Source organism: Schistocerca serialis, chromosome 8 (genome assembly GCF_023864345.2).
Source record: "Schistocerca serialis cubense isolate TAMUIC-IGC-003099 chromosome 8, iqSchSeri2.2, whole genome shotgun sequence".
Classification (NCBI taxonomy): Eukaryota; Metazoa; Arthropoda; class Insecta; order Orthoptera; family Acrididae; genus Schistocerca; species Schistocerca serialis.
The window spans coordinates 402694436-402713927 of record NC_064645.1 but is presented as its reverse complement, the minus strand read 5'-3'; the positions used below and the strand labels follow the sequence as shown (position 1 = coordinate 402713927).

General features: G+C 45.6%; 1 protein-coding gene and 1 non-coding gene across 2 annotated transcripts in view; both read left to right on the top strand.

Annotated features, from left to right (window-relative positions):
* The window catches only part of LOC126417035 (ras-responsive element-binding protein 1-like), a 465403-nt gene that overhangs the window by 171515 nt on the left and 274396 nt on the right, over nt 1-19492 (top strand). The window contains exon 2 of the mRNA XM_050084927.1: nt 16700-16766. The gene's annotated coding sequence lies outside the window, so the exon portion shown is untranslated. The remainder of the gene's footprint in view (nt 1-16699; nt 16767-19492) is intronic.
* On the top strand, nt 18785-18858 carry Trnat-agu (transfer RNA threonine (anticodon AGU)). The gene has a single exon. It is a non-coding gene; the product is annotated as a tRNA-Thr (tRNA).

Sequence of the window (19492 nt, the reverse complement as noted above, 5' to 3'; positions counted from 1 at the left end):
GTAGCGATACTGGGATCTGGAGCGAAGTCAAAGTTCTGAGTCACGCAAAAGTGTTCCATTGGGTTCAGGTCGGGACTCTGAACGGGCCAGTCCATTTCAAGAATATTATCGTCCACAAACCATTGCCTCACTTTTGTTGCTTTATGACAGTGTATTATCCTGCTGACACAACCATTATCTCTGAACTGCCCCTCTACCGTACGCAATACACAACGGTGTAAATTTTGTTCATATGTTTCAGCATTCAGCGTTTTCCTACAATAGCGGAACCTCGCCCTAGCCGCGCAAAACACCCCCATATCGGAACACAACCTCCTGCTCCATGCTCCACTGATGGCACTACAAACGGTGCGATTGACGTTGTCCAGGCGTTAGCCAAATCCAAACACTTCATCGGATTATGAAAATTTGTAGCAAGGCCGGGATTCGAATCCGCGTCTCCTGCTGACTAGGCAGATGCGCTATCAACTACGCCACCCTCGCACAGTGGCTTTACTCAACTACCACTGTGCCAGGGTGGTATGCTGGTTGCCGCATCTGCCTGGTCAGCAGGAGATTCGAATACAGGCCTTGGTACAAATTTTCATTCGTATGCGTATATACATGTTTGAGACTTGAGAAGGTCTGTGGAAACCTAAACTTTCATTTGACTTCCATCGGATTGCCACAGGATGGAGCGTGATTCATGGATCCTAATTACTACTTTCCACTGGTACATTCTCGAGTGCTGTGGCTCTCTACCCCACTTCAAGCGTCGTTTAGCGCTGGCTACAGAAATATGTGGCTTATGAGAAGGTACACGACCATTGTACCGCATTATTTTTACCTTAGTACGCACCGTCATTGTCCGATCTAGACTGCTGGTAGCACTTTGGAACTCAGGCTGATTTGATGCGGCTTTTTAGAACCTTCCTCGACGGTCCCTATCCGTCAGTTCATGAGGTCTGCGTGGCTTTGGTGCAGCTTCGCATTTCCACTTCACAGTCAAATTACCTGTCAAAGTCATCACCAACAGCCACTTGGGAGGCTTTAGAAGGGTGCAAATGTTCCCGATGGATTTGTAACTCCGGTGGCATCCAGTGGCCGGCCGGGGTGGCCGAGCGGTTCTACGCGCTACAGTCTGGAACCGCGCGACCGCTCGGTCGCAGGTTCGAATCCTGCATCCTCGGGCATGGATGTGTGTGATGTCCTTGGGTTAGTTAGGTTTAAGTAGTTCTAAGTTCTAGGGGACTGATGACCTCAGAAGTTAAGTCCCATAGTGCTCAGAGCCATTTGAACCATTTGACATCCAGTGACTAATCCACGTTCGAAGTCACTGATCTCCACTTGACCTATCCGCTCTGGTGTTACTGCTTCTCAGCTGACAACACAGTATTCCCTGCCTCCTTGGCGTATTCGTCCCGCGCGACCGTTGCTTGTCAATCCCACATTACAACGTGTGTCTGTATCAGAGAGTGTGTGTGTAAGAATATTACTATGTCATGACACCCCCATACTGCCTCACTCAGTGCCTCTTGGAGCGTAACTACGGGTTGGCGATTTCTTTATCTCACAGATTCGCGAAACCTTGAACGGAGAATGCTAGACTGGTTTCATGAAAGAGGAACGACTTACTCTTCCTGCCCATCTCCTACTGGTCTGTAACCCCAATCCTGAAGACCTCGATGAGTCAGTAAAATGCGGCCTCCTGTCATCCTCGGAGACTTCGCACCGAAACGAGTGGTCAGCGCGGGGGGCCTGGCCCAGTTCGGCCAGCGGGCAGCCGAGTGTGTCGGCTGTCCCCGGGCCACTTCCTGGACCAGATGCCCGGTCGCAGATAGGCCGCCCTCCGGTGAGACGGTGCGACCACTTTGCATTCGCACCGCGCCCTGGCGGCCGGCCTTACGGTTCCCGCGGCCGGCGCTGCGTCTGCGGCCAAATCACGAGCGCGGCGCGGCGCAGCATCAGGGCAGATGGCTGGCTGGCCCGGCCTCCAGGTCAGGTGGCCGCCTGGAATGTCGGCCGCGCCGCCACGCGGACGCTGCCAGCGGTGGGCGCGGAGAGCCGCTACCCCGCAGGCTCCCGACTCCGCACTCTCCTGCTTGCCAGACCTTTCCAGCCGCTCCAGAGGAATACTCTTCTGTGGCATTGCCACCGAGTGGAAACACCAATTTCATCTCCGGTAGTAAACCCGGTCACTAACGCCGCAGCTACAACTTTTACTAGGGCTTGTCGTAAAGTTTAAATTGTCACGTCAAAAGTACGCTGCCGGAAAAATTAGTACAGCTGCAAGGACGACGTCGATTTTGATCTGATGACGGCATATGCTGTGGGATAGTACATTGACTGATAATGGTTTCAACGTCGTCTGCCAGCAGATACTGTAGTGACATAACTACCACAGCGCCATCTACACTACTGGCCATTAAAATTGCCACACAAAGAATAAATGCAGATCATAAACGGTTATTCATTGGACAAATATATTATTCTGGAACTGACATGTGACTACATTTTCTCGCAATTTGGGAGCATAGATCCTGAGAAATCAGTACCCACAACAACCACCTCTGGCCGTAATAACGGCTTTGATACGCCTGGGCATTGAGTCAAACAGAGCTTGGATGGCGTGTACAGGTACAGCTGCCCATGCAGCTTCGACACGATACCACAGTTCATCAAGAGTAGTGACTGGCGTATTGTGACGAGCCAGTTGCTCGGTCACCATTGACCAGACGTTTTCAGTTGGTGAGAGATCTGGAGTATGTGCTGGCCAGGGCAGCAGTCGAACATTTTCTATATCCAGAAAGGCCCGTACAGGACCTGTTACATGCGGTCGTGCATTATCCTGGTGAAATGTAGGGTTTCGCAGGTATCGAATGAAGGGTAGAGCCAAGGGTCGTAACACATCAGAAATGTAACGTACACTGTTCAAAGAGCCGTCAATGCGAACAAGAGGTGACCGAGACGTGTAACCAATGGCACCCCATACCATCACGCCGGGTGGTACGCCAGTATAGCGATGACGAATACACGCTTCCAATGTGCGTTCACCGCGATTTCGCCAAACACGGATGCGACCATCATGATGCTGTAACAGAGCCTGGCTTCATCCGAAAAAAATGACGTTTTGCCATTCGTGGACCCAGGTTCGTCGTTGAGCACACCATCGCAGGCGCTCCTGTCTGTGATGCAGCGTCAAGGGTAGCTGCAGCCATGGTCAGAGCTGATAGTCCATGCTGCTGCAAACGTCGTCGAACTGTTCGTGCAGATGGTTGTTGTCTTGCAAACGTCCCCATCTGTTGACTCAGGGATCGAGAGGTGGCTGCACGATCCATTGCAGCCATGCGTATAAGATGCCTGTCATCTCGAGTGCTAGTGATACGAGACCGTTGGGATCCAGCACGGCGTTCCGTAATACCCTCCTGAACCCACCGATTCCATATTCTGCTAACAGTCATTGGATCTCGACCAACGCGAGCAGCAATGTCGTGATCAATAAACCGCAATCGCGACAGGCTACAATCAGACCTTTATCAAAGTCGGAAACGTGACGGTACGGATTTCTCCTCCTTACACGAGGCATAACAACAACGTTTCACCAGGCAACGCCGGTCAACTGCTGTTCGTGTATGAGAAATCGATTGGAAACTTTCCTCATGTCAGCACGTTGTAGGTGTCGCTACCGGCGCCAACCTTGTATGAATGCTCTGAAAAGCTAATCATTTGCATATCACAGCATATTCTTCCTGTCGGTTAAATTTCGCGTCTGAAACACGTCATCTTCGTGGTGTAGCAATTTTAATGACCAGTAGTGTAGTAAATGAAACCCCAACACCCAGCTTAAAGAACACGAAAGCAGTTGGTGTATGGGCAAAAGGGATAGATAAGCAGTAGCAGATCACGCACTGGAACCAGAGAACCCCCGGATTGGAGCCTCTAAGGCTCAAGTTTTGTCAGTAATCATTACTGTGCTAAGATGTATCAAGACACCCTAGATATTAAAAAAAAAATATATAAAAACAAGTTTGACAGAAAGGAAGCGCGCTCGAAATTTGCCAACTGCTGGGCCTTAGTTCTAAATAAAACAAACAGTACAGTAAAGTACAGTACAAGCTCCATGACACACTTCTGCGCGCCTCTGCAGCCTGTTGCAGCGGTCACTCGGCGATCCGTTGGAAGCGACCGTTGCTGCAGCATCCCAGAGGCGCCGCAGCCGCTACGCGCGCAGCGTGGCGCTAGCGTCGCTCTCCCACCACTCCCAGCTTGCCAGACATAGCCCCAGCTTGCCAGACATAGCTGGCTGAAGTGGGACGCTCTGTCATGTCTTTGTCACTAAGAGGAATCTCGAACTTCATCTTTTGACCGGGGGGGGGGGGGGGGGGGGGAGAGAAGTAAATAATTTTTCGTATATTTGCAGGTACACGTCTGCAGTCGCGATGTACACTACTGGCCATTAAAATTGCTACACCACGCAGATGACTAGCTACAGACGCCAAATTTAACCGACAGGAAGAGGAAGCCGTGGTATGCAAATGACTAGCTTTTCAGAGCATTCACACAAGGTTGGCACCGGTGGCGACACCTACAACGTGCTGACACGGGGAAAGTTTCCAACCGATTTCTCATACACAAACAGCAGTTGACCGGCGTTGCCTGGTGAAACGATGTTGTGATGCCTCGTGTAAAGAGGATAAGTGCGTACCATCACGTATCCGACTTTGATAAAGGTCGGATTGTAGCCTATCGCGATTGCGGTTTATCGTATCGCGACATTGCTGCTCGCGTTGGTCGAGATCCAATGACTGTTAGCAGAATATGGAATCTGTGGATTCAGGAGGGTAATACGGAACGCCGTGCTGGGTCACAACGGCCTCGTATCACTAGCAGTCGAGATGACAGGCATCTTATCCGCGTGGCTGTAAAGGAGCGTGCAGCCACGTCTCTATCCCTGGGTCAACAGATAGGGACGTTTGCAAGACAACAACCATCTGCACGAAAAGTTCGACGACGTTTGCAGCAGCATGGACTATCAGCTCGGAGACAATGGCTGTGTTTACCCTTGACGCTGCATCACAGAGAGGAGCGCCTGCGATGGTGTCCTCAAACACGAACAGATCGACGACGTTTGCAGCAGCATGGACTATCAGCTCGGAGACAATGGCTGTGTTTACCCTTGACGCTGCATCACAGAGAGGAGCGCCTGAGATGGTGTACTCAACGACGAACCTGGGTGCACGAACGGTCAAATGTCATTCTTTTGGATGAATCCAAGTTCTGTTTACAGCATCATGATGGTCGCATCCGTGTTTGGCGACATCGCGGTGAACGCACATTGGAAGCGTGTATTCGTCGTCGCCATACTGGCGTATCACCCGGCGGGATGGGATGGGGTGCTATTGGTTATACGTCTCGGTCACCTCTTGTTCGCATTGACGGCACTTTGAACAGTGGACGTTACATTTCAGATGTCTTACGACCCGTGGCTCTACCCTTCATTCGATCCCTGCGAAACCCTACATTTCAGCAGGATAATGCACGACCGCATGTAGCAGGTCCTGTACGGGCCTTTCTGGATACAGAAAATGTTCGACTGCTGCCCTGCTCAGCACATTCTCCTGATCTCTCACCATTTGAAAACGTCTGGTCAATGGTGGCCGAGCAACTGGCTCGTCACAATACGCCAGTCACTACTCTTGATGAACTGTGGTATCGTGTTTAAGCTGCATGGGCAGCTGTACCTGTACACGCCATCCAAGCTCTTTTTGAGTCAATGCCCGGGAGAATCAAGGCCGTTATTACGGCCAGAGGTGGTTGCTGTGGGTACTGATTCCTCAGGATCTATGCACCCAAATTGCGTGAAAATGTAATTATATGTCAGTTCAAGTATAATATATTTGTCCAATGAATACCCGGTTATCATCTGCATTTGTCGTTGGTGTAGCAATTTTAATGGCCGGTAGTGTACATTCAAATGCCAGCACCACAGTGCTTTAGCACACAGATAGAGTATCCGAAACAAAATGTCACAGCCCTGATAATAGTTGTAACTATTACCGCGAAAACAAAGCTACGTATTTAATTTTTGGTTTGTTTGCAACTACGTGTCTGCACTGTGTAACAGGAGTGCAGTATAGACCTCCAAACAAACGAGAAATTAAAGAAGTAGTTTCTGTTGTTGCGATCGTAATTAAAACTAATTTGTAGGAAAGAGCATGTGACGCAATTGATTATGTGTGTTACAACCGATTTCTCGTATAAACCATTTTCACAGTATCTGTGAACAACAGATAAGAGCAACTGCAACAGAAATTCAGAGTACATTCATCTGAAATGCGAGGTTGTATAAATTAATACTTACAAAAAAGTCATGGTTTAGTTACGTGTCATGTTAAACTTCGACGTGGCAACGTTATTAATACAGGCTTGTATCTCAACAGAGCCGCTGGCCATGAAAGCAACACGCCTCATTATTACATGTTTTTGTCGTATTACACATCACCTTACACATTCCAAAAAAGGTAGTAACTAACAAGCAATCCGTAATCTGGAGCAACTACAGTGGTGGTATTTGTGCAGGCACAGTTTTAAATGATCGTCAGATGAATCGTTACCAGGCCAGTGACTATCAGAAGACAAGAGATGTATTATGAAACGATCCAATTCAACGAGACTACATGTCAACAGAGTAACTTAGTGGAGCTTCATACAATCAACAGGAATGATTTATGTGTTGGATATCTGTTTTTTTTCCGACAATTGCGAGAACAAGCCGAAAATTTCAAGTCGGTGGGTCACCTCACTGGCTCCTGCATGTAAAAAAAATTCTGAGCAATGGATTGCCTCAACGATGGATCGCCAACGAGAGGAATACGGAACTCGCAATTCACAATTTGTCTCCAAAGCCACCCGAGATTACGGTAAGCATTTTTTTCCAGTGGTGGTGGGGGGGGGGGGGGAGAGGGGAGTTGCAATGCCCGGTTTATGCGCCTCCCCTACCAACTACTATGTGGGTGAACTGTGACGCCGGATAGCAACATAAGTGAACGCAGTAACTCCAGACACACTCGAAAAAGTAAAGGACGAGTTTGACTGTCGTCTGTATATTTGACGTTCGTCTGCTATAGGGCCAACTGATCATTTGTTAAAGTAAAATTAAAACTGTGATGGCATACGTAATTGCACGAACTATCCCAAGCTCGTTTGAGCATGTTCGCCTCCATAGCTCTGTGTCCGCCTTTGTAGACCAGTTGTCAGCGTGTCTGCCTGCTACTCATAGGACTCGCGTTCGATTCCCGTAACTGCCACAGATTTTCCTTATTGGGAGGACTGGAGAGGTGTATTCAGCTTCGTGATATTATTTAAGGAACTACTTGATTGAAATAGCGGCTCCAAGCTCCAGAAAGCCAATAACGATCGGAAGAGGGGTGTGCTGTCCCCCCATGCCCCTCCGTACCTTATCCAAATGACGCCAGTCGTAGAGGATGACACGGCGGTCGGTTGGTCTCGGCTAGGCCAGAACGCGGAGCTTTGTTCTGCTTTGTATGGATACCGTTGTAAAATCAGGTTGTTCATTTCAAAATAAAAACTTTGTGAGACTATGGCTAAATTAAAATTATCCCAAGATTCCGTCTTCACTCAAGTAGAAGACATAGTCCTATGCAATCGGATGAAAGTTATTAAAAAATCATTTTCTATCTGGTAAGTCATTAATGTTGATTGACAGCAATGGTGCCCGATTCTTACAGACCGCTGGGGCACGACAGATATTACTTCACCGACTGTAGACGACACTCCTTCGAGGAGGCCGTGCTGCTTCCTGCTTGTCGATAAATTTTGAGTCCAGTCACAAACCTATTTAAGTGCACTCCATTAGAACTACTGATAACCTTGGGAGAGCCAACCCTGACAAAACTCTACCATCTGGTGGGCAAGATGTATGAGACAGGCGAAATACCCTCAGACTTCAAGAAGAATATAATAATTCCAATCCCAAAGAAAGCAGTTGTTGACAGGTGTGAAAATTACCGAACTATCAATTAATAAGTCACGGCTGCAAAATACTAACACGAATTCTTTACAGATGATTGGAAAAACTGGTAGAAGCCGACCTCTTGGAAGATCAGTTTGGATTCCGTAGAAATGTTGGGACACGGGAGGCAATACTGACCCTACAACTTGTCTTAGAAAATAGATTAAGGAAGGCAAACCTACGTTTCTAGCATTTGTAGACTTAGAGAAAGCTTTTGACAGTGTTGACTGGAATACTCTCTTTCAAATTCTGAAGGTGGCAGGGGTGTACAGAGACAAGATGGCAGTTATAAGAGTCGAGGGACATGAAAGGGAAGCAGTGGTTGGGAAGGGAGTGAGACAGGGTTGTAGCCTCTCCCCGATGTTATACAATTGAGCAAGCAGTAAAGGAAACAAAAGAAAAATTTGGAGTAGGTATTAAAATCCATGGAGAAGAAATAACAACTTTGAGGTTCGCCGATGACATTGTAATTCCGTCAGAGACAGCAAAGGACTTGGAAGAGCAGCTGAACGGAATGGACAGTGTCTTGAAAGGAGGATATAAGATGAACACCAACAAAAGCAAAACGAGGATAATGGAATGGAGTCGTATTACATCGGGTGATGCTGAGGGAATTAGATTAGGAAATGAGACACTTAAAGTAGTAAATGAGTTTTGCTATTTAGGGAACAAAATAACTAATGATGGTCGAAGTAGAGAGGATATAAAAGTAGACTGGCAATGGCAAGGAAAGCGTTTCTGAAGAAGAGAAATTTGTTAACATCGAGTATAGATTTAAGTGTCAGGAAGTCGTTTCTTAAAGTACGAGGTGCATTCAATTCTAAGGCCTCCGATTTTTTTTCTCTGGACTGAAAAGAGATAGAAACATGCGCATTGTTTTAAAATGAGGCCACGTTCATTGTCAATACGTCCCAGAGATGGCAGCACCGTACGACAGATGGAATTTTAACGCCAACGGCCAGAATGAGAACTGTTTTAAATACTTAAAAAGGCGACGTTTTCCTTACTTGAACAGCGTGCAGTCATTCGTTTTCTGAATTTGTGTGGTGTGAAACCAATTGAAATTCATCGACAGTTGAAGGAGACATGTGGTGATGGAGTTATGGATGTGTCGAAAGTGCGTTCGTGGGTGCGACAGTTTAATGAAGGCAGAACATCTTGAGACAACAAACCGAAACAACCTCGGGCTCGCAGAAGCCGGTCTGACGACATGATCGAGAAAGTGGAGAGAATTATTTTGGGGGATCGCCGAATGACTGTTGAACAGATCGCCTCCAGAGTTGGCATTTCTGTGGGTTCTGTGCACACAATCCTGCATGACGACCTCAAAATGCGAAAAGTGTCATCCAGGTGGGTGCCACGAATGCGACGGACGACCACATGGCTGCCCGTGTGGCATGTTGCCAAGCAATGTTGACGCGCAACGACAGCATGAATGGGACTTTCTTTCCGCCGGTTGTGACAATGGATGAGACGTGGATGCCATTTTTCAATCCAGAAACAAAGCGCCAGTCAGCTCAATGGAAGCACACAGATTCACCGCCACCAAAAAAAATTTCGGGTAACCGCCAGTGCTGAAAAAATGATGGGGTCCATGTTCTGGGACAGCGAGGGCGTAATCCTTACCCATTGCGTTCCAAAGGGCACTACAGTAACAGGTGCATCCTACGAAAATGTTTTGAAGAACAAATTCCTTCCTGCACTACAACAAAAACGTCCGGGAAGGGCTGCGCGTGTGCTGTTTCACCAAGACAATGCACCCGCACATCGAGCTAATGTTACGCAACAGTTTCTTCGTGATAACAACTTTGAAGAGATTCCTCGTGCTCCCTACTCACCTGACCTGGCTCCTAGTGACTTTTGGCTTTTTCCAACAATGAAAGACACTCTCCGTGGCCGCACATTCACCAGCCGTGCTGCTATTGCCTCAGCGATTTTCCAGTGGTCAAAACAGACTCCAAAAGAAGCCTTCGCCGCTGCCATGGAATCATGGCGTCAGCGTTGTGAAAAATGTGTACGTCTGCAGGGCGATTACGTCGAGAAGTAACGCCAGTTTCATCGATTTCGGGTGAGTATTTAATTAGAAAAAAAATCGGAGGCCTTAGAACTTGAAAGCACCTCGTATTTTTATGGAGTGTAGCCATGTATGGAAGTGAAACGTGGACGATAAATAGTTTAGACAAGAAGAGAATAGAAGCTTTCGAAATGTGGTGCTACAGAAGAATGGCGAAGATTAGATGGGTAGATCACATAACTAATGAGGAGGTATTGAATAGAATTGGGGAGAAGAGAAATTTGTGGCACAACTTGAAGAAGGGATCGGTTGGTAGGACATGTTCTGAGGCTCACCAATTTAGTATTGCAGGGCAGAGTGGAGGGCAAAAATCGTAGAGGGAGACCAAGAGATAAATACACTTAGCAGATTCAGTTGGATGTAGGTTGCAGTAGGTACTGGGAGATGAAGAAGCTTGCACAGGATAGAGTAGCATGGAGAGCTGCATCAAACCAGTCTCTGGACTGAAGACCACAACAACAACATACATGGAGACGATGTGGTACTGAATGAGATGTATATCGCGACTCCAGAAACACCGAATGAATCCGGTTTGCTCTGTTCGTGGCATTGAGGACATCACGCTCGCGTAGCACGTAGCCAACAAAAGTCTTCCCCCAGTTAGCGACCACCGACATGCAGACACGTCCGTAAGCTCCCTGCTCCAGCGTCACGTGGAGGTCACGTGGAGGCCGGATAGAGGCAGAGCGTCTGATCTCGACTGACCAGTCCAACTGACTCCAGGAGCAGGCTCAGTCGGCTGGCTACTGCCGGCGCGTGGCCCAGACTGGCCGTGTAATTGCTGACCGGCGGCCGTACTAACTCCTCACGGGATGTCCGAGGCAGGGGTCAAGGGCACAGCCGAGTCGCGGGGTCGCACACGATCGTCCCATAAGCACTCCATCTGCTGCCGTGGCAGTCCGCTGTCCAGTCGCTGATTCCGGTTACAGAAGATGCGCGCCCGTCCTACCTGTTCTAAGAGATGACCGCCGACCCTTCGCGCACGCGCGCTCTCACTAGGGAAGGTGCATTGAAAGCGGCCGTGCAGCGATGCGAGCAGACGTCTTTCCGCGGTCATAAATATCCTGCCCTGCGGATGGACGCCGCGCTCTTTTGAGGCTCTGGTTCCTTTGACCAGCGGCTAGGGGAGGGACGGATTCGCCGCAGGTAGGTCTGACCCTAACGAACTCCGCCGCAGTCACAAGACAGCAAATACAATGGCAGGGAGATTCCCTTCCCCTCACTCAATTAAAATTCGTCGTTACGAACACCTGCATCGCATTCATCGCCGCCAACGCCGTTTTCATAACGAACAGCTTCCAGATTCGGGCAACAATATTTCGGCAAGAAACCATCGTTCTTTATTATACACTACTGGCCACTAAAATTGCTACACAACGAAGATGGCGTGCTACAGACGCGAAATTTAACCGATAGCTTTTCAGAGCATTCACTTAAGATTTGCGGCAGTGGCGACACCTACAACGTTCTGACATGAGGAAAGTTTCCAACCGATTTCTCATACACGAACAGCTGTTGACCGGCGTTGCGTGGTGAAACGTTGTTGTGATGCCTCGTGTAAGGAGGAGAAATGCGTACCATCACGTTTACGACTTTGATAAAGGTCGGATTGTAGCCTATCGCGATTGCGGTTTATCGTATCGCGACATTGCTGCTCGCGTTGGTCGAGATCCAATGACTGTTAGCAGAATATGGAATCTGTGGGTTCAGGAGGGTAATACGGAACGTCATGCTGGATCCCAACGGCCTCGTATCACTAGCAGTCGAGATGACAGGCATCCGCATGACTGTAACGGATCGTGCAGTCACGTCTCGATCCCTGAGTCAACAGATGGGGACGTTTGCAAGACAACAACCATCTTCACGAACAGTTCGACGACGTTTGCAGCAGGATGGAGTCATTTTTTCAGATGAATCCAAGTTCTGTTTACAGCATCATGATGGTCGCATCCGTGTTGGGCGACATCGCGGTGAACGCACATTGGAAGCGTGTATTCGTCATCGCCATACTGGCGTATCACCCGGCGTGATGGTATGGGGTGCCATTGCTCACACGTCTCGGTCACTTCTTGTTCGCATTGACGGCACTTTGAACAGCGGACGTTACATTTTAGATACGACCCGTGGCTCTACCCTTCATTGCCGGCCGATGTGGCCGAGCGGTTCTAGGCGCGTCAGTCTGGAACCGCGCGACCACTACGGTCGCAGGTTCGAATCCTGCTTCGGGCATGGATGTGTGTGATGTACTTAGGTTAGTTAGGTTTAAGTAGTTCTAAGTTCTAGGGGACTGATGACCTCAGATGTTAAGTCCCATAGTTCTCAGAGCCATTTCAATTTCTACCCTTCATTCGATCCCTGCGAAACCCTACATTTCAGCAGGGTAATGCACGACCCCATGTTGCAGGTCCTGTACGGGCCTTTCTGGATACAGAAAATGTTCGGCTGCTGTCCTGGCCAGCACATTCTCCAGATCTCTCACCAATTGAAAACGTGTGGTCAATGGTGGCCGAGCAACTGGCTCGTCACAATACGCCAGTCACTACTCTTGATGAACTGTGGTATCGTGTTGAAGCTGCATGGGCAGCTGTACCTGTACACGCCATCCAAGCTCTGTTTGACTCAATGCCCAGGCGTTTCAAGGCCGTCATTACGGCCAGAGGTGGTTGTTCTGGGGACTGATTTCTCAGGAACTATGCACACAAATTGCATGAAAATGTAATCACATGTCAGTTCTAGTATAGTATATTTGTCCAATGAATACCCGTTTATCATCTGCATTTCTTCTTGGTGTAGAAATTTTAATGGCCAATAGTGTACGTTTTTCATCCTTTAGTTTAATCTTTTCTAATTTTTTCGTCGTATACAGAGAAGCTTTCCTCTTGAGCTCCTACCCACCTTCCCCCTTCCTTTAAAGCATGTGCATGTAGAACCCACCTCAGCTGCTGTTACGAAATGGTCTAATTTCCACTTCCAGCTACGTTCATCGAACATCTGCTGGTGACAAGTATCTAGGCTTTTACAAAGTGCTTTGCTCCAGAAGTTTCAATAGCATGTGGTTTTCATCTGTACCAAGGCACTCTGCATCTGTCACCTCAGAATGAATGCAGTCGCTAGTGGAGATTAAAATATTTCTTAATAGCAACCGAGGTGGTGTTTTAAGTATACCTTGAAGTATTAACAAGTGAGGCAGCACAATGCGGAACACACCTTTCCTTTCTCCCGTTTCATTCCCCTTGCCCATCGACATTTTTAAGCTCTGTTCTGTTTTACAATCTGTCCTGACATTCCCTTTCGCTACGAACCAAACTAACTGGTTAATTTTATTTAAATCGCCGGTTCCACATGACCTTGTGAGCAGAAGCGGAGTAGTCACCATATAGTTCAGAGAAAGCTAATGAATAAATTGAAATCTAAAGAAAGGATACTATAAAATTAAAAAAAATTGGAACAATGTACAGGGCTTGGATAAAAATACCGAAACACCACAAACACTACTCATTACCATGCCTAATACGGCGCAGGAAAGCCGTTGGCATTCAGAACACCTTCCAGTCATCTCAGACTAGACACAGTTCCTGTATGATTTTCAGTGGAGTCTTATACTATTCTTCCAGCAAAATAGTGGCGAGTTCACGTAACGATGATGGAGGTGGATAGTCATCACACATCATTCTCTCCAAAGTTGACCACAAAGACTCAATAATATTGAGATCCGTTTACGGTGGTGGTCTGGGAAGATGTGACATTTGATCCTCGTTATCGCAAATCCAGTCCTGGACGATGCGAGTGATCAGGGGTTCTGCCGTCTTGTAACACAGCATAACCATTGGGGAACAAACATTGTGCCATGAGAAGGACCTTGTCAGCAAAAATTCTCACTTTGTCCTTGCAGTAACGCGACCTCGCAGACTGACAATAGGGTCCATGGAATATCACTACTGACTGTCCAAGCCGTCGTCGGACCCCTTCCATGATTCACTCGTGGAACGTGAACTCGGCCAGAAATATGACTCATCAAGCCGAATTTGCTTCCACTTCTTTATAGTCCAAGTTTTATGGCTTCGGCACCACGTTTTCTTGACCAGGGCATTTGCATCACTGGTGTATGGTTTTGGAATTCCGCCTTGTCCTACAGTTCCCTGCATATTATTTTGGTGCTGACAGCGTTCGCGAGAGCGACGTTCGGTTCAGCAGACTTTTACAACTGTTGTCCTCTTTATTTTTCGTCACAATTTTCTTCACTAACGATCAATCAGGACCACTCAACACACGTTTCCGCCCGCGATGTGACTCGGCTGCTGATGTTTTTTCACTTTCCCTGTATGCGGCAAAAATCTTCGACACGGTGCCTCTTGGAAAACGAAATACTTAGAATACCTTGGTTACGGAAGCGCCCACGAAGAATGTCCCCATGTTCGAATTCAATTAGCCGCTCACCTTTCCAACGTATTGAGGACATTGGACAGATGACACTTGCGGCCAAAACCAACAAGGCAACCTGCAGGCTTGGTTAGCATTTGCATTTATGTTGTCATGCATTCCTCGGTGTGGTTCCACACTTTTGTCCAACCCTTGTTATAAGCTGTCTATAAAAAAAATTGTCTGTGTGTGAGATAACTGAATATATTGATTTCAAAAACTTCCCTTCATATAACGTGTTCTCTAAGTAGCCCATTCAATTGGCGAGCAACATTGACTATTGGTTGTCCCTGTGTTACCCATGTGAACAGTGTCGTGAAATAAAACTTTAAACTTCATGAAATGAAAATTTTGAAATGAAGAAATTGAATCCAATTAAATCCCAAAAGAAACTGACTGTGTGCTCAATGAAAACTACGTAACTAAAACTCAGTATCGCAGTAAGTTAAAAACGTTGCGTGATATGAAATGCAATGTTTGACACGGAGTATCGACAGAAATATATTATTGCACTCCTCGGAAGAAATAATTCTTTTCGAAATTACCGACATTGTTCAATGAGAATTAATCTGCGCGACGCATGACGGTCTCGACTACACACAGTCTGCCCAAGAACGCAACGTGAGATCTGCGCTGAAACAATAGTGACTTACCTGTATCTCTTGCTCAGAATGCTGTTTTTTTTTGTGTCTGGAGTACGGAAGTTCTCGAAAGCAAATCCAAATCAGTAGATGCAGCAGCTAAAAGAAAATAAACTACTCGCTAGTATTATTTTTTGTTTTTGCTTATCAGAAACAATCGTGACTTCGTGTGCAATGGACACATGACAAAATATTCAAACCTTTACTATGAATCAAGGAGGTGGATTTTTTTTTAAAGAAAATCCTTCTTGAAACGTTAAACTCTGATTATTGACAAAAAAGGAATGTACAACATAAAACATTTCATTCTTGCGCATGCCTTCGTTTCCTTTAAAATTCCTCCAAGAACTTCTCCATAAATATAAAGAACGAGAAAGTATTATAAATGAGTTTTCATCTCCATAATAAAGTATACCAGACAGTTTCTTCCATATTCACAAACAGCAGATCTGATCCTCCGAAAAACTCTGCTGCTTGCTGCTATGTCTCGAATAAGAACGCCCCGGCGCTGCACAACTGACTGGCAAGTAAACCACAGATGAAACTAAAGACAGAGTCAAATATCTTATTCACTGCTCAAGCAGTGCGCTTATTCATCTTTGTCCCAGTATAGTAAAGGCGAATTATTTACAATAGCTGAAAACATATGAGAATATTACACTGTATATTACAATAGATATCACAGTGCAAGGCTTCTAAACTGCTGTGACAACGCTTGTACAGAATAGAAGGCGTGTATCACGAGGAAGCATTTAGACTTATGTTTTAAAATCTGTGGCTTATTACTCAAATTTTTAAGTTTTTTTACATCTGCTGTTCGCTGAGAGAATATAACAGCTTTTGAATGAGACCGTGTTATTAACCATCAGTCCAGTGAGAGAGTTAATGTGCAGGGATGACTGACGTAAATATTTTGTGAGTTTTCAGGCGAAACAGTTGGATACTGTTAGTCCAACACAAGCAAGATTTTTCCTTGTAAAAATTCTACGAAATTGTACGTTAATGAACTATATTGCTTGCAAGATAATAAGTTCTGCTTCCTTATCAGACAGGTCTGACAGCAAGATGGAAGATGCTAAAATGCTGACAAATAATGTATGTTTGCCGGAAAGTTCTTCCATGTTATCAGTTCAGTCGATTATCCAATTTTAGGTTACCTGCTAAGCTAATGAAGCGAACTTGTAGCGAAATCTTAGAGATATTAATCGTTCCACATCGATATATCGTTTTTGTTGAAGGAATAAGATATAACTGTCTAAATATACTGTCTGATATTATTATATAAGGCCGCCCCATAGTTCATTCTGAAGATTGGCGGTGCAAAAACTTACTTTGCCCTGTAGACTTCCGAAAACAACCAAAAGCTGTTAAATACAAGTCCCTCTGCTCACTTACGAAAAAGCTCGTCTACACCTGTTGTGTTCCTACCAACACATTTAAACGTGTACGTGTGTGTATGTGTGTGTGTGTAAGTCGGTGGTTCAAATAATCATTGTAGCACCGAGGTAGCCAACCGTATGCTTTTTCTAATATATGCTTTGTCTTCTTTTTCAGACATTTTACTGGTTATTTGTCGCTACCGACTTTTCGCAAAGCATAACGTACGATTCTGCCGCGTTAGGTAAGTTTATTGTGAAACACAAGTTACTTCGCATTAATGTTTGTTGTTCGTCCCTAGAGCCCTTTTCTAGGGAAATGGTTTTCTGTTGTTTCTTGTATTAGAAGAGATGTGAAATGAATTTTTGATTAAATTATGTTAGTCACAAGAACTACTTTAATCTGAAAGCTAATGACGTTGTGCAGCGCACGAGAACAAAAATCGGTAAAATAATAAATTGATCAGTCACCTCATCTTTCTTATTATTTACGCACCTGGTCACTAAATGTCGATTAGAATCAACAGTATTTTCTTTCCTTTTAAAGATTTCTTTACAGGATGTTCCAGAAGTAACATGAGAAACGCTCCTATGTTCTGAAAACAATATCCCTGTATTCCAGTTAACAAAAAATCTAAACTATGTTTCTTTCGTAAGCTACAAAACAATATCTGTTAAATATTCTGCGTCGCAGTGCCGCCTTTCTTCAAATTTGTGCCATTTCGGGAACCTGCAGACGTAAGTATCTAAAAGTAAAAATGAAGATCATGAAGATTGAAATTAAAAAAAAAAAAAAAAAAAAACGCGATCGAGACAGTGTTTTGTTCATAATACCTGTGCGTTGTGTTGTCCCGAAAACGATTCCACAGTTAATTAGTGACCTGAAACGTGCAGAATACACTAATTTCTTCATTTCCTGATTTATAGCAGTTGAGTTTTGCAAAGGTAGTGTGGGTATTCCAGTCCAGGTAGTGTTCTATCTGTAGGTCCAAAAACTGAATACTAAATGCTTTTTGTATTTCAGTATTTAAACGGATTATAATTATAGGCTTGTGGAGGACTGTGAGAAGTACTGAATTGTATACACTGAGCCTTATCAAAATTAAGTGGTACTCCATTCATCTCGAGCCATGTGTTGATGTATTCATATATTCCATTAATCATCTTCTTAGTAAGAGGGTAGTATTATTTTTATTACTGAAACGCACTATCTCCAAAAAGAAAAAAAAGCTCTTACGCGTTTGCACAGTGGAAGTGTAAGAAGATTGGCGTTTGTTGGGAACAGTAAACGATTCACAATTGATCACTCTGGTATGCTGTGGCCGATTGCTGTTGTGGGAAAGCATTGCCGTTGAACGATCTTAGGGAAATGTAAAAAAAAAAAAAAAAAAAAAGTCGGACCAAATGTTAATTTGTGTTACCAATGACAGCTCTGTTCAAATGTGATTGAATGTAAAGTAGCCCCTATAATTAAGAGAAAGAACACGATAACATTTGATTACAAGATAAGTAGTGTACATCTTGGGCACGCAACATCGCATAAATGTTTAGATATAATAGTACGAAGCGATATGAAATGGGACGAGCACATAAAATTAGTATTACTGAGACGCGTAGAAGAATTATTGCAAGGGTTGTTTGAAAGTGCAAAGCATCTTTAAAGGAACTGTAGTTCTCTTCCAATATTCGAAGTTCTTATCAAATAGGAATGACGTCATACATCAAACGAATTCAGAGGCCCGCTGCTACGATCGTAACAGTCGGTATAATCTACACGAAAGTGTAACAAAAATGCTCGTGCAATTTGAATGCGAATCCTTGCGAGACAGACGACCTAGTCCTTACGAAGCACTGTTCGGTAAATTTCGATATTTGAAAGCGTGGTGTCTGTTCTTTCGAAAGAGCAGACATCAAGCAGATCCCGCACCTGTGGAACACTATAGGTAAACTGAAAGGAGATTACTGTTCGTCAGCTGCAGCGGGTCGTTAAACGGGATCAGCGGTGGCGAGCGAAAATGTGTACCGGACGTATTTGCGCCTTCGCACTGAGGGAAGTGGATCCATTGCCCAACCAGGCTTATCAGCTATTTGAATTGTGGTGTCTGTTCCTTCGGAAGGACGGACGACGCATATCCCGAAGCTGTGAAACACTGTATGTAAATTGAAGGCAGATCACTGCTGTCAGCTACAGCGGTACATTTCGATGAGAATGTGGATCGGCTGTGAGGCGTACGGAGATAGCCCGTGCAGTTGCGATAATGCTGTGTCGATGGCGCAGTGTTTACCGCACCTGCCTAGTAAGCAGGAGGTCCCGGGTTCGAACCCCGGTCCGGTACTCATTTTCGCTCGTCGCCGCTGATTCCGCTTAATGTCCCGCTCCAACTGACAGCAGTGATCCCCCTTAAATTTAGATAACCTTTATTCGGAAAAGACAGTGCAGCTATTGCGCTCCTACCACAGTTATCTCACGTATAATCATCAGAGTACACAAGAGACATTAGGGCGCGTGCGGAGTTTTATAGACACTCATTTTTCTCTCGCTCAGCAGTCAAATGGAATGAAATCGTTAATAGTGGTGCGATATACCAACACCGACTCAAAGGAAGGCCTCGGCGCTTGTTCGTGACGTCACGTCAGCTAGGCACGGCGAACGCCAGGTCTGTTGCAGGCATACTCATAATGGTGGTGTCTCCCTCTCCGACACAGGAAAATGTGAAACTATTGGCGGTAGTTGACCAACACACATTGTTCTGAGAGATTTCTGCAATCAATTAATTGTGCAATTCATTACACTTCTTAACAAATAGTGTACTCCTGAACTTAAATTGCCACCTGTTTTAAGGATTGACATACAAAAACAACTTCATGGTGCAGCAGCAATAGAATTCGTGCTTCTTTACCCTATTTGTAAATCTGAGGAAGTTACGTTTGTACTGGGTTGCTTTTACAAGAAACTGTGAACATATCGGAG